Here is a 15647-nt window from a genome sequence, read left to right on the forward strand (position 1 = left end):
CGATCTCTTTGTTGTGAGGTGGACGTTCAACTCGTCCGTCCTCTTTGGTATGAGGTGGACCTTCAACTCGTCCGACCCCTTTATTGTGAGGTGGACCTTCAACTCGTCCGACCTCTTTGGTGTGAGGTGGACCTTCAACTCGTCCGACCTCTTTGTTGTGAGGTGGATGTTCAACTCGTCCGACCTCTTTGGTGTGAGGTGGACCTTCAACTCTTCCGACCTCTTCCTTCTTTTTGCTTTTGATTGGGCGAGGTGGTGAGATCTTCTCAATGTTGCATATTTTTCTGTAAACCTCCAGAAGAGACACCCGAAGAGGGGTGTAATTGCAGTATTTTCTAGGCTTTTCAGGTTGATCTTCTTTTTTTCTGGACTCTTTATCCTTGTCCCGTGGTGGGTTAGGAGAATCCAGTTTTTGAGCTATCTCCCAATCGGGAGTTCTCCTCCATATTGATATATTTTTCCGCCCTTTGTCAGACCTCGTTTAGAGATGTTGGGTACTTCTTGGATATTAAGTGGTTGAAAGGTCCTTCTCTGAGGCCATTGATGAGTCCCATGCTGGCCGCTTCTGTTGGAAGACTTTGTATGTCAAGCCATGTTTTGTTGATTCTTTCCATGTAGCTGCGGAGACTTTTCTGATCTCTTTGCTTGATTCCTATTAGACTTGGGGCGTGCTTGGCTTTGTCCTTCTGGATGGAGAATAATGGATTGCATCTGAGGCCTCTGTGAGATACATCCTGCTTTTAAAATTACTAAGATGATGGCTTAGATCCGATGTGCCGTCGTACGGAGTCATGTCGGGAGCTTTGAAGTCCTTTGGGACTTTAGCTTTCATGATCTCCTTGGTGAAGGGAACTTTGTCCTTGTGGGAGTCGTCATCTTGACTGGGTTGAATGGTTTTGGCTTTGAGATTCCTCGAGCTTTAGGAGCTTGCCCTCTAGCTCTTGTCGTCGCCTAGTTTCTCCCCGGAGGTTTCTCTCAGCTTCTTGTTCCAGCTGTTTAAGGCGATTCTTACAGATAGCTTCCAAAATTTTTGTGTTTGGGGGTTGCTTATCTCCCCCGTTTTGAGGTTTGTCTTTGGAGGTGGCGTCCGTGTCTTTGTTTGGTGTTCTGTCCACCAAACCAGAGTTGTGATCATTGTCGTGGTCATCCGCCATGGTGATGGGATGACTTCCAGGTTCCCCGGCAACGGCGCTAATGTTCCGAGGGTTACTTGAAACTGTAGGTCGATCTCGGATGAGATCTTCTGTACTGGTCGGAGATGATGTGTCCGGCTGGCTGGTGGCGGCCGGAGCTGTTGTGTCCCACTTGTTGGACTGGCTGCACTTCTGATCCTTGGTCACCGAAGGGTGGGGGGTACCTGCAAGAGACTCCGATGCTTAAGTTAGCACGGGTATTAAGCAGGTTTATTGTAGAATCAGAGTATGAGTTATACCCGGGTGCTCTAGTGTATTTATAGAGGTGTAGAGTGACCTTCTTAGATAAGATAAGTTAGTTATCTTATCTTATCTTTGAGTGAGGTCATCTTATCTTCTGGGGAATCGCCTTTATCTTTCTAGGCTTTGACTGCCTTTAGATTGGGCTGTGTCCCTTTGTTTGGGCCTGCCTTTAGATTTGACCTGAAGAGGTCGGTTGGCTTGTCGCTAAACATCCCGGGTCGGACAGCTTGACCCAGGGTATGAACAGTTTTTGAGCTAAGAACACAAGCATGTGAGTTTTGAGCCTAATTGTGTGGTTACATCTTATAACCACTTATTTTCATTCTTGTGTGCATTATTCTCTTTCTATGATTGTAATCTTTGATTTGTTTGATTCTTTATGTCCATTATTCCATCTATACATGCATTTATATGATTGATGCCATCATTTCATTTAGCTCACTTACCCAAATAGCCTACCTTTCATCAACCATTGTTAGCCAATTTTGAGCCTATTTAATCCCTTTTGTTCTTAATGTTAGCACATCACTACCCTTAAGTGAAAAATAATAAATGTCCTTAATTTGGATCTTTGATTAGCTTAGGCTAGTGAGAGTGTGTATCATTTGGGTATGGGAAACTTGGGACATTGGTTGAGGTAAAAGTGTAATTTTTATTTTTGTTAAAAATATTGGAAATTGGGTACATATTCTTAGTTCTCATGCTAATTTTACCTTTTATGCTCTTTTATGTTCATGGATGTTCATGTTGAATTTGATTTTCTTTTAATGAAATTTATGTTTGATGTTTCTTTTATTGATGATTTGAGTTATGATCTTATTTTTCTTGTAATTGGTAGTTGATAGATTTATTATTCTTGCACTTTTACCATGCTTTCCATTTGTACCCACCAAGTGTTTGACAAAATGCTTGGTTGGGCCTTAGAGTAGATTTTGAGCATTCTTGGCTTGGAAAGAGTAATTAGGTGATCTTGAGTCATGAAAACCCAACTTATGTTGGTGATCTAGAGTTGTTAGCTAATATTGTTTTCATTGACACTAATCTTTTGCTAATTTAATAAGTAAGTTGATTAGGACTTTTGGATTGAGATTAGCTAGTCTTATTAGACTTTCTCTCATGGAAGATAATATGATACCTTCTTCCAATGTTGGAGATGACGTAATAAGATAAATTCTTGTTTATATTTGTGACATGATTAATTAGTTTTATTTGACTTTCTCCCCATGTGTTGGAGTTGACTAAATAAGATGAATTAATCATTGCATGACTAGGATAGAAATCCTATGATCTCAACACTTGCCATGAATGTCTCTCTTTCTTAATTGCTTCCTTTAATTGCTTTCTTTACTTTTCTTGTCATTTATATTTTCTTGCCTTCTCACCAATCAAATTCCCCTTTACCCCTTCATAGCCAATAATTAAACACTTCATTGCAATTCCTTGTGAGATGACCTGGAGTCCAAAATACTCCGGTTATTTCTTATTTGGGGTTTGTTCTTTGTGACAACCAAAATTTAATTTGATGCGAGAGTTGTTTGTTGGTTTGGAGCTATACTTGCAACGTAAATATTTTGTGGAATTCCTTACCCATAACAGTTCTTGTGTCAGCAGTCGAGTTGTCCAAATTCGACCTTCAATATGAAGCTCGGACAGCCATCAAATCACAATATTTGGTCGACTTCATTGCAGAATTTACAGACACCCCGGAAATCCCTACAGAATGGAATATCTATGTAGACGGTTCCTCAAACAAAACTAGAAGTGGCGCAGGTGTGATAATCAAAAGTGACCAGGGAACCCAAATCGAACTTTCCCTCAAATTCGGGTTCCCTGCCTCAAACAACCAAGCTGAGTATGAGGCACTACTAGCTAGTTTGAAGCTGGCTAAGGAGGTTGGAGCTCAAAAGCTTATCATCTTTAGCGACTCACAGGTGGTCACTTCACAAATAGTAGGGAGTTACCAAGCCAAGGATCCCACCATGAAAAAGTACTTGGAAAAAACCAAGGAACAGCTCAGACAACTCGGGGAATATGAGATTCGCCATATACCCCGAGAACAGAATACTCGAGCTGATGCACTCTCAAAATTAGCCAGCACCAAACCAGGGGGCAACAATAGAAGTCTCATCCAAGAGATGCTGCAGAACCCGTCAATCTCAGAAGAAGAAAATATCCTAGCCATAACGGGACTGGATCAAGGATGGATGACTCTCATAATTAATTACCTCAAAACAGAAACACTCCCTACAGATAAGAAGGAGGCAAAGAGGTTAAAACGGGAGGCACAATACTACACCATCATAAATAATACTCTATACAAGAGAGGGATTTTGACACCACTATTAAAATGCGTGCCGACTTCTAATACAAAAGAAGTTTTAGAAGAAGTACACAGTGGCATCTGTGGCAACCACCTCGGAGCACAGGCACTCACCAAGAAAGTACTCTGAGCCGGATTCTATTGGCCGACCTTACAAAAAGAAGCAACAGAATTCGTGAAGACATGTCCACCATGTCAGAAACATGCCAACTTTCACATCGCCCCGCCAGACGAGCTCATCAGCGTAACCTCACCCTGGCCATTCGCAAAATGGGGACTCGATCTTCTCAGACCCTTTCCCCAAGGATCAGTGAAAGTCAAATTCCTCATAGTAGGGGTAGACTATTTCACAAAATGGATCAAGGCAAAGCCCCTAGCTAACGTCACTGCTCAAAGAAGTCGAAAATTCCTATATAGAAACATTGTCACAAGGTTTGGGGTTCCATACCCTATAACCACAGACAATGGCACTCAATTTACAGATGCAGGCTTCAGAAAGTTTGTGGCCAATCTGTACATAAAATACCAATTCACATCCATGGAACACCCCCAAACCAATGGACAAGCAGAAGCTGCTAACAAAGTCATATTAGCCAGGTTAAAACGGAGATTACAGGATGCAAAGGGAGCCTGGGCCGAAGAGCTCCCACAAGTCCTATCACTACAAGAAAAAAGGCCTATCCGCACCCTTTTTTCTTGCCACGCTTTAAAAGCGTGGCCAAAAGTGGTCAATAGCCACACTTTTATGAGGGTAGCCACTGATTTGTGATTCGGCCACGCTTTTTTTGGCACGCTTCAAAAGCGTGGTCATAGAGAGATTTTGGCACGCTTTTATGAGGGTGGCTACTGATTTATGATTTGACCACTTTTTTTTTTCACGCTTCAAAAGTGTGCCCATAAAGAAAAACAGGTACGCTTTTAAAGCGTCGCTAGTTTGTCAGGATACGGGTACATTTTTAAAGCGTGCCTATAACCTCTAATTATTTGAGACCCTAAAAAGCGTGACGATAAAGTTCCCACTTAATTTAATTTCTCACTCAAACACTTAATTTCTTTATCAGAACACTCAAAATAGCCCTAACTTAGAAGTGAGAACCCAAACCCTCGAATCCTCTCCATTACTCAACTAAGAACCCTAAACTTTCGCAGCCTTCTCTCAGTTAGCAGCCCTCTCAGCTCGCAGCCCTCTTCATCACTGAGAAGTGAGAATCCATCGTCATCTTTCAGGTCGTAGCCCGCTCTCAACTTGCAACCCTCTATCCTTCTCTTGCAACCCTTTATCCCTCTTCAATCGGTGCTGCTTCCGCCGGCGCACCCTCCATCGGCGCGCCCTCCGTCGGCGCGCCTTCCGTCGGCGTTCACTCTCGCTCGCAAGGCCTCCATCAGTGCTTGTTCTCTCTCGCTCAAACCTTACCTCCGTCGACACTGACTCAATCGTCGCTGCCTCTCCCTCAATCGTTGTTCCTCCCTCAATCGGCGCTCAACCCTCACCATAACACAAGAAAGTACGTATTTAAAGATTTAATCCCTTTTTGTTTCTCTGTTTCAAGCCTCTGCAAATTTCTCTATTCAACCCTCACCATAACGCTGATTATTGTTTTCTTTTCTTATATAATAATCTCTTGCAACTGTAATCACCTCTCTTTTTGTTTTGTTTCTATTATGTGGTGAACTCTCTAGTTTGATTGCATTGGTGTAGGGAATGCGATGGATTGTCTATTTTATTATATGTGCTTTGGCTTACCATGACACGCATGCATTTATTAGAATAGTATACTTGATATAAGGTTTGAGTGATATGATAATTTGTTATTTTGTTTGATTATGATGTAAATTGCTTATTGGAATGGTTTCTGATGTTTGTCTTCAATTTTTTGGTAAAGGAATACTAAATGGAGGTTACTTGAGGGTGTGAGGGTCTCTAGTGCACTGCCACCTAGAACGGTCTTGGTGCAGCAGTGTATCTGTGATAAAGGTGTGTTGGAAGTTCTATGCAACTATGTGAGTGCTCAATTCGTTTTCGTTTTTGTATTTGATTTTGTCTAATGGAATTGAATAGTTAGATAAAAGTTTCAATTGCAGGCAGCTCCATCAAAGAACTTTGAACCTTCAAGACATGTAATAGGCTTATGTACTGCGGTTTGCATTTCATCAAAAGAAAATTATTTCCTAGCTTAAATGCTGTAATTTTGCAATAATCTGGTGTTAGGAAGCTAAGCATTTGACCTGAATCAAATAAGTATCCTCTGTTCATACTCATTTTTTTTTAGGCCTGGATATATGTTTTTACTTTTTATCCTAATATGTTCTCTGCGGATATGATTTGGTATAGAGAGAGTTTTACTAATACAAAAGGGAAATGATTTTATAGAGAAAGTGAACTTCTATGTATTTAATGCCATTGGAAACTCAGATTTTATCCTTCCTATAAAAATTCTTCTATTTTTGTATTCTTCACAAGTGCCCTTTGTAAAACTGATAAAGATATAAATTCTGTCAGCTGCTGTCTGGTATACCAATGTGTTTTCTAGTCTAAATTTTTTTAAGAGTTTGCTTAATTCATTTTTTAGGTTTCATGGGGAGAATCAAGTATGATTCAAGCTGAAAGGTTATTTTCCTGAACCCAAAGAACAAGGAAATGTTGCTGGAGAACTTCAAAGAACAGCTTGCTTTGTCTGTGAGAAGCATCTAGTGGAGCTATGCAATATTCTGGTCTACTTCATCTACCCAACCCAGGTACTAACTTCTAACTAACTGTTTTCTTGAATTTCAGTTCTGTTTTGTGATTTTTTTTCATTTTCTGTTTCTTCAATATGTGTTGTTTGTGAAAATACCTCAATGGACTTCATATGACGAGACACATCATGACTTGTTTCTTCTTCTTCTCTAATATGAACAACTCAGTACAATGGCTTCTTAGACAACACCACAATTCAATAATACTACTATTCAAAATCAATTTCTTTCTATTCATGGTGCCCATTTAGCAAGGTATTGAGTTGGGGGGAAGGATATTACAATGGAGACATTAAGACAAGGAAGACAAGTCAAGGAGTGAAACTCAATTCTGATCAGATAGGGTTGCAGCGGAGTGAGCAGCTTCGAGAGTTATACAAGTCCCTCAAAGCTGTAGAAGCCAGCCCTCAAACCAAAAGGCGTTCAGTAGCACTGTCTCCGGAGGATCTCTCAGATACAGAATGGTACTATTTGGTTTGCATGTCCTTTGTATTCAACATTGGCTAAGGGTAATAATAGTGACACTAATAAATCTTCTTTTTATATGTTTCTTCTTTGTCCTGTTTGCTTTGTATCCTTTTTGAAGTGAAGAGGCAGGTTGGGACGTGGTAATTACTTGCCATAATAAGAGTCTAAGTTTCTGTTTTTCTTTAGAATGTATCATGTTATTAACTGTTATGTGTAAACATAATATCCTTTGCTTCTTTTAAATTGGAAATTTAGTTCTCTATACTATAAAGGCATACTTTTATTCTAATTATATCAAATAATTACAAGCTGAAGTTGTTATTTTAAATTTCATCCCATTGTCTCTATTTCCCCCTTTTATTTATTATTTGATCACAGAATATAGTCAGATGAGTTACTTTCACAACCCTGGAATAGCTGTAGAATATCTATGATATGGTTCTTGTATATCTTTCTCTCAAACACTCAAATAACCTAATATTTGCAAAAGCCCCATATACACTATATCAATACTTTTACTTCTGCTTCTACTTAATGGAGCACCTCATATCAATACTTTTACTTCTGCTTCTACTTACTGCTATTATTATTTTTATCAGTGCACAAAGTGATGGTAAATCTAATTATGCAGGAGTTGAAAGCTAGAGGAATTAACAATAAGCACACTCTTGCTTATCAGGTTAATTTGGACCTCATTAACTTGCTTTTTAATTGCTGAATTGTTGGCTTACCTTTTAGAGCCTCTATTTCTTATGGCATTGTTAGATGAATTTCCAGAGTCGAGTGGGCCCGGTACAGTGGTTGAAACCATATACAGATGAAACTCTCGTTGAGCTTGGTTAGAAAGGTGTGAGGAGTCTTTTAGCTGTTCCAGTGAGGTATATTATTTTTGGACTTTTACCCCTGTTTTTAAATTTTAATTATGTTTTGTGTTAGACACTGTTGAAAGTTGTGAAATAGCCTTAAGAGTAAAAGACACTACTCCTCCTTGTATCTCAGCTTTGTGAGTGAGCACATAGAGACCCTTGAAGAAATTGACATGGAGTACAGGGAGTTTGGACGGTGCATGTGATCAAGTGGGGTAATGTGTGACAGTGTGAGCGTAGGTCCCTCTCCAATTTCACCAACCCTTTGCTTTGGTTTTTGTTTCATTAAATACAAACCAATAAAACCACGCAATCCAAAAGGAAACAAACACATGTTTTTGGCTTTCATTTGATTCCTTTTCAACTCAAATCCCCAACGTTACGTAGGAATTTCTCCCTTTGACATATTAATTATACTTATGCCATTTATTCTTATTTTTTATTTTTGCTTGCTCACATCCAGTAATTGAATATTTGGTCGACCTTCCTTGCTTATCTTATCTATTTCATGGATTACTTGAAAATTTCGGAATTAAAATCAATATTTCTAGTGGCCTACATTTAATTTTCCAATGCACTGACATCATTGCTTGCAGCTTATGTTATCTTTAGCCGTGTTATCCTTAAGTCATTGCTTAAGTAGAAAAAAGATATTCTATTATTATAATATTAATAGTTCTATTACTAATGTATGAGTATATGCATGCATTAAGGATGGTTCTGAATCGGTAATGATGTGCTTGAGGTGTTGTGTCAACAGCATAATAATATGGATATCTCAAAATAGCTTGTCTCTAATGAATATAGATCGTATCTAATATTTCATTATTGTTTATAGGTTTCTGATTATATTTTACAAACTGGTCATAATGTAGTATTTGATCAATTTCTACATTATATATATTTATATATAAATATATTTTACAAATTGTTTATAGGTGATTTGTAGTATCTGATCTATATGAAATTTGGAACTTGTAATGCTATACGCTAGGCAATTATTTGACTTTAAAGAGTAATTTTATTTTTCTCAAGAGTATATATGGATCAAGCATTGTTTTGTTTTAGCTTTATGCAATTTATGCATCCTTGCTGAGACTTTATGTAATTTATGCAATTTAAGGTATAACAGCATTTTCAAGCTGATAGTTACAATACAAAACTGCAGTATGTTTTGTGTAGTTGTGCTTAGATTTTTTGAAATCATTATTAAATGAAGATAAAATGGTTGAGTGTATTTTCATGGCATTGCTTTTAAACTTGTTGTAGGTAAGAAGAATGGGAAGTAAAGAAACTGCATTGATATTCATGCATGAAGAATATAAAATCCTCAAGCGCTACAAAAATTATATAACTTCTTCTAAGAGGGCTATCTCCTTTTTCTAAAGCACAATGGTGTGAGCTCCAAGATTCAGCAGCATGAGTTTTTGCCTATAAATTGCAAATCTCAACAATATTATGTTTGGATTATTGATATTTATTTTTTAATTTTTTTATTTTTTACACAAAAAAATGACAGAGATAGAATAAGTTAATGACTTTTAATAAGTTTTATATGTATTGATATTTTTTAGCCCAATGTATTTTATAACTACTTTAGTTATAAGAGATTGATATAGCTAATTTGGTTTGAATTTTATTAATGTAATACTAATTTTTATTAATTAATTTTTTTTAAATGATATTCACATATTTTTGTCAATGTTTTTTATTGTTTTTGGAGTGCATTAGAGTACGTGTAAAAGCATATGCCATATTTTCTTTTTTGATGATAGGGATATAGCCACACTTTAAAAGCGTGGCAATAGGTCCATGTTTCTTCATTATTGGCACGCTTCAAAAGCGACACCATATCTTTTACTATTGGCACGCTTCAAAGGCATAGCCATATCTTTCACTTTTCGGTACGCTTTTAAAGCGTGCCGATAGGTTAATACATATGGCCACATTTTTAAGCGTGGCAAGAGTTGAAAGCGTGGCAAAAAAGAAAACGTGCCGATAGATTCACAAAAGCATGGCGATAGAGCAACCGACACGCTGGCGGATGTGACCCTTTCAAAAGCGTGCCGATAGCTCAAAAAGCGTGCCAAAAAGTTGTCGGCACCCTTTTTAGCACTTTTCAGCTCGCTTTAAAAGCGTGGCAGAAAGCTTATTTTCTTGTAGTGTATGGGCATATCGGACAACCCCACACTCCACCACAAAGGAATCACCCTTCCGATTAGCTTACGGAATGGAGGCAATGATTCCAGTGGTGGTCGAAGAAGGGTCACCCAAAGTGATCCACTACAATGAAGAGGCCAACTCCCAACTTCAAAGGGAAAAACTCGACCTAGTTCCAGAAATCCAAGAAAGAGCTCGGATCAGGGAAGAGGCATTAAAATGACGAATGGTTTCAAGATACAATCAAAAGGTAGTTCCACGAGGTTTTGCCATGAACGAAATTATCCTAATCCGAAATGATATTGGAACAACTCGACCTGGAGAAGGAAAGCTGGCAGCAAACTGGAAAGGACCCTACCGAGTCAGAAGTACTTGGAAAGGGCTACTACAGACTATCCGAACTCGAAGGGCGAGAGCTTCCTAGGTCATGGCACGCCTGTAACCTAAGAAGGTACTATAGTTAGAGGTAATAAAGATCTTAGGATAAGGTTCACTCTTTTTCCTAAAAAGGTTTTTTAATGAGGTGCCAAGCCAAGATCTATAAAATACCTAACTTAGAGGAGTAAAACTCCCACATGTACATATTTGCATATTTCTATTTTGAATAAAATTTTTCAGATTTCCCACAAATTCTTTATCAAGACGCATTAATCTGAAATGAAAAAAATTCATCGTCCGATTATAAAGCTACAGATCGGCAGAAAGTAAAAATTAAATTCACTGCACGATCACGGTAAAGACCAACAAAGTTGAAAACCAAATTCATCATAAGGTCGACCAACGGGGATCAAACCCAATTTCTACGAAATCGGCAAAGATGAAAAAAGTGACAAAAACAGAATAATGCAAGAAGTTATCGAAAGTGATCCATAGAAAGGACCTGACGAGGTCTTAATAAAAATGGGTTGCTAAAAATAACTTAAAGACCGGCCGACGTAAAAGAAGTCGGACCAGTCGACCACAATAACCAAAGTTATAAAAAGTCAATCCCTAGAAAGAGGCCTGGCCAGCCCTAAAAAAGAGGATTACTAAAAATAACTTAGAAGGGACCGATGTAAAGAAGTCAGCCCCAAAGTCAAAAAGTTATAAAAAGTAATCCCTGAAAGAGACCTGACAAAGGTCTAAGAAAGAGGATTACTAAAAAATAACTTAGAAGGGATCAACGTAAAGAAGTCGGCCCCAAAATAAAAAAGTTATAAAAAGTAACCCCTGAAAGAGACCTGACAAAGGTCCAAGAAAGAGGATTACTAAAAAATAACTTAGAAGGGACCGACGTAAAGAAGTCGGCCCCAAAATCAAAAAGTTATAAAAAGTAATCCTTGAAAGAGACCTGACAAAGGTCCAAGAAAGAGGATTACTAAAAATAACTTAGAAGGGACCGGCGTAAAGAAGTTGGCCCCAAAATCAAAAAGTTATAAAAAGTAATCCCTGAAAGAGACCTGACAAAGGTCCAAGAAAGAGGATTACTAAAAATAACTTAGAAGGGACCGACGTAAAGAAGTTGGTCCCAAAATCAAAAAGTTATAAAAGTAATCCCTAAAAGAGACCTGACAAAGGTCCAAGAAAGAGGATTACTAGAAATAAATTAGAAGGGACCAACATAAAGAAGTCGGCCCAAAACCAAAAAGTTATAAAAAGTAATCCCTGAAAGAGACTTGACCAAGGTCCAAGAAAGAGGATTACTAAAAATAACTTAGAAGGGACCGACATGATAAAGTCGGCTCGACCAAGATGCCAAAAATTAAAAGTAAAAGATCTAACAAAGGTCCAAACAAAATGGATCACTAGAAATAACTTCAGGCCGAAGTGAAGAAGTCAGCCGACAGAAGGCATACAAGTTGGACCCAAAAATCCACAACCTCAAAAATAAAATCAAGCTACAAGTATGAAAATACGAAGGCAATCAAAAGAGGTCAGACAACAAGGCTCCAACACTCCCAAAAACCTAAAAGGTATCAAACAAAGTGCAGACAAACACGTCATGAAAAGCACAAGTTATAATAATAACAAGAACTCAAGGGGTCACCAAAAGTCAGCCCCAAGAGCTGGAGAAACTACTTTGTTTTTTCAAAATAAAGTTGCCAAAAAAGCAACTAAAGAGTATCAAGAAGCCAGAACCACCAATTACAAAATATAAAAAGTTCAAAAGCCCACAAGCCGGGCTATATACAGAACGTCCAGAATAGTCAGAGAGGATCCAAAGAGTTCCCAGTTGCAGCATCCGGGGGTGAAGAAAGACGAGTCTGAAGGGGTACCGCATCCACCGTCCCATCATCCCGGTTCAGGATCTGACAATCTGGATCCGACTCAGAATGAACAACTTCAGGGGCTGAAGAAGTCGACGCAACAGAGACCTTGGGGGCAGGCACAGGAGGAGGCTCAATGTCGTCATCATCATCAGGGTCATCAGGAACAATTTTACCATCCTTCACAATGTTGTCCAAGCTGAAGAGAGAGAGGTCGAGATCGGGCGCAAGGACTCGAACTTGATCCTTTAAATTCTCATAAGCAGCATTGACGCTGCCCACAAGATGACCCTGGAGCTCGGCATAATTAGCCCGAGCAGACTCCAAATCCTTCCTAAGACGCATCATCTCCCTGTAGGTCGTGACATAGCTCTCTTTGTGTTTCAACTCCGTATCCTCAGCCAGCTTTGCAGAAGCCGCCAAGGCAATAGCTCTGGTCTTTTCACCCTCCAGTAATTTCTCCAACTTGGTCACCTTCACCTTGAGCTCCTCCTTTAAACCCTTAATCCGGTCAAACTCTGATTTGGCCTCCTCCATGAAGGCCTTCGTTGCGTGGATAGGAAGATCTTGGGCAGTTCGATACAGAGCCGCCTCCATATGAGCCATCTTGATGCTACTCCGAGTTATGAAATCCAAGAGACGAAGATAAGAAACATCATCCATAGGAAGGGCACCATAGGGACCAATCTGCTGGTCGACAAACCCAATGGCATCAAAATCAGGAGTGTCCAGATTGAAGGGCTCAACGGTCCGAGGTCTTTCTGAAGGAGGAACAGCCGGAGGAGAAGAAACGGAAGCAGAAGACTGGGGAGGGTCGAGCACATGGACCCGAGGGGTAGGAATCATTCTCCTCGGTCCAGGAGAACTCGGTACTGACGGCTTTGGCAGAACATGAGAGGATCCCTCCCCAGCCACCTTGGCCGAGATGTTCTGGGCAGCAGTAGCCTTCCTCGCCTTTTTGAAGGCCCTCATGGAGTCATTATTTTTAACCATCTCTGAAAAAAGAAGACCAACCATAGAAGCAGATTACAAACTAGAAAATGAAGAAAGCAAAGTAAAGTGGAGCAAAACATAATGAATACCCAGCACAGTTCGGACAAGGGATGGATTCCACAAGAATTTTTTTGTATCAAGATGGGGAGGTTCCCCCCAAATATCCTCCAAGACAGTGACAAAAGCCTGCTCGACCTCGTCCAACATTTCCCAAGTATACCTAGACACCACTACGTTCTTCTGCCATTCTAAGGGAAAACGAGGCTCGCCATTATCATCCAAAAAGAAAGGATGAGCTCCTTCAACAACTCGGATCTTAAAAAAGTAATTCTTAGAATCCCTGAAGGACTCATCATACATGGGAAAAACTTTATGCCCCTGGGCAGACCTAAAAGAAATCCAAGAAGCTTTCTTTTTGGTAGTCCCAGGCTTGGTCAACACAAAGAGATACGGAAAAAGAGTTTGAGAAGGTTTAACATCAAATTCTTGAAAAATCAACTGAAAAATCTTAATGAAATACCAAGAATTTGGGTGAAGTTGAGAGGGGGCCACATTACACGACCATAACAAGTTGGTTTCAAAAGGAGTGAAGGGAAGGGTGATGTTCATCTGGCTAAAAAAGAAGTCGTATGCATAGAAAAAGGGATGCTCCCCTTGGGTCAGAACAAGGAAGCAAACTGTTCCGAGGGTTACCTGAAACTGCAGGTCGATCTCGGATGAGATCTTCTGTACTGATCAGAGATGGCGTGTCTGACTTGTGGATGGTGGCTGGAGCAGTCGCGTCTGACTTATTGGACTGGCAATGCTGCTGATCCTTTGTCACCGGAGGGTGGTGGTACCTGCAAGGGACTCTGATGCTTAAGTTAGCAAGGGTATTAAGCAGGTTTTTAGTAGAATCAGAGTATGAGTTATACCTGGGTGCTCCAGTGTATTTATAATGGTGTGGAGTGACCTTTTTAGATAAGATAAGTTAGTTATCTTATCTTATCTTATCTTATCTTTGGGTGAGGTCAGCTTATCTTCAAGGGAACCGCCCTTCTCTTTGTAGGCCTTGGCGGCCTTTGGATTTGGGTCGTGTTCCTTTATTTGGACCCTTTATTGGGCTTTCCTGGCAATTTGGCCGACCTCTTTGAGAAGAGGTCGGATAGTATGACCTGAAGAGGTCGGTCACTTTGTCGCTAAACATCCCGGGTCGTACAGCTCGACTCAGGGTATGAACAGTGCCCCTGCTCGAGCTCGGTCTTTCTTTTTTGAGGTCGAGTCTTAATTTTTAGGACTTCGATCCTTTTCTGGTGAAAGCCGAACTCGAGCATCTGTCAATTTTCCCTTTGTAAAGTCTTCTTTTGAATGTAGAATGTTTTCTTTATTCTGAAAAGCACGCGCTTTGCATTAGCGCTCTGGTCTTAGGAATGCGTGAGGGTTTAATTCCCTCATTAATTATTTTTAATGGCCCGTTTCTTCTTGCCTCTTCATTTTGAATTTGGCACTCAGAAAAAACGGTTTCCTCTTTTCCGTAATTTCTCCTTTTTTTCTCTCTTCCTTTCCGTTTCACCTGAAGTTTGCATTTTGTTTTTCTCTGTGACGCTTTTTGCTCGAAGGGTGGTTCTGATCCTTGCCGCTTCAGCTTACGGTTTTCTTCAGAGTTTTCTCCCTTTTCCAGGTTGGTTTTTCCTTACTTTCTTCGTTGTTTGTGTTTATTTCTGGCTTTTGACTTTAGAAAGTTTGAATCCTTTTGTATCGCCGTGCATCTGCTTGTTTACTGTTGTGGGGGTATTCCGTATTCTAAGGTTCGTGCCGCTTGTTTTCTTCTTTTACGAACTGTATGAATCTGCTTGCTTTCTTAGAAGATTGCTCCTTTGATGTCTTTCGCCATGTTAATAGTTTTTTCTTTGCTGACGAATTTTGTAAAAGATAACGATGCTTTTTCTTTTTCTTTGAAAAAGGTTGTGTTTTTTATGACTTTTTCTTGATATTTCTTGATATTTGGTTGCTTCATTTGTTGATCAAACTGAGACTGTGGTTCTGGTGGGTTGTTATTTTGATGGTTTTCTCTGTGGCTTGTCGTTTTAGTTGAAAGGAGTCATTATCTTCCTGTATCGAGGTGTAGGCTTGTAGGTTTTCCTGAGTCCTTGTTCTGTAACTGCCTCCAAAGGATGCCCCTGGACTGTGTCTTGGGGTTTTCCTTTTTCTTGTTTGTTTGCTTTAAGTCATGCTCTGCTATGAGTTGATTTTGGCTTTGCCCGAGATGTTTTAGTTAGTAATTTGTTTTCTATTTTTGCTGTAGGACTAGTTGACCTCATGTCTTCTCGCAAAAATGTTGTTGAGACCTCCTCCCAAGTCCCTAAGGGCATGGCTGATTGGGTGGATTCTATGGTTCTTCTGTGTGTTTCGTTGGTTGATTTCGAGTTTTATCAGCAGCTTA

General features: G+C 39.6%; 1 long non-coding RNA gene across 9 annotated transcripts; it reads left to right on the top strand.

The window, feature by feature from the left end:
• Window positions 1–4794: 4794 nt before the first annotated feature.
• Window positions 4795–9528, top strand: LOC112776690 (uncharacterized). 9 transcript variants are annotated; one of them, XR_003816038.2, is made up of 8 exons: window positions 4795–5261; window positions 5640–5757; window positions 6327–6492; window positions 6744–7001; window positions 7592–7639; window positions 7726–7838; window positions 7960–8062; window positions 9096–9528. It is a non-coding gene; the product is annotated as an uncharacterized lncRNA (long non-coding RNA). The 9 variants fall into 9 exon arrangements; XR_003816039.2 differs by having other exon boundaries at window positions 7738–7838; window positions 7960–8066; XR_003190134.3 differs by having other exon boundaries at window positions 7738–7838.
• The last annotated feature ends 6119 nt before the right edge of the window (window positions 9529–15647 follow it).

The sequence above is a fragment of the Arachis hypogaea genome, chromosome 19, assembly GCF_003086295.3.
Source record: "Arachis hypogaea cultivar Tifrunner chromosome 19, arahy.Tifrunner.gnm2.J5K5, whole genome shotgun sequence".
Classification (NCBI taxonomy): domain Eukaryota; kingdom Viridiplantae; phylum Streptophyta; class Magnoliopsida; order Fabales; family Fabaceae; genus Arachis; species Arachis hypogaea.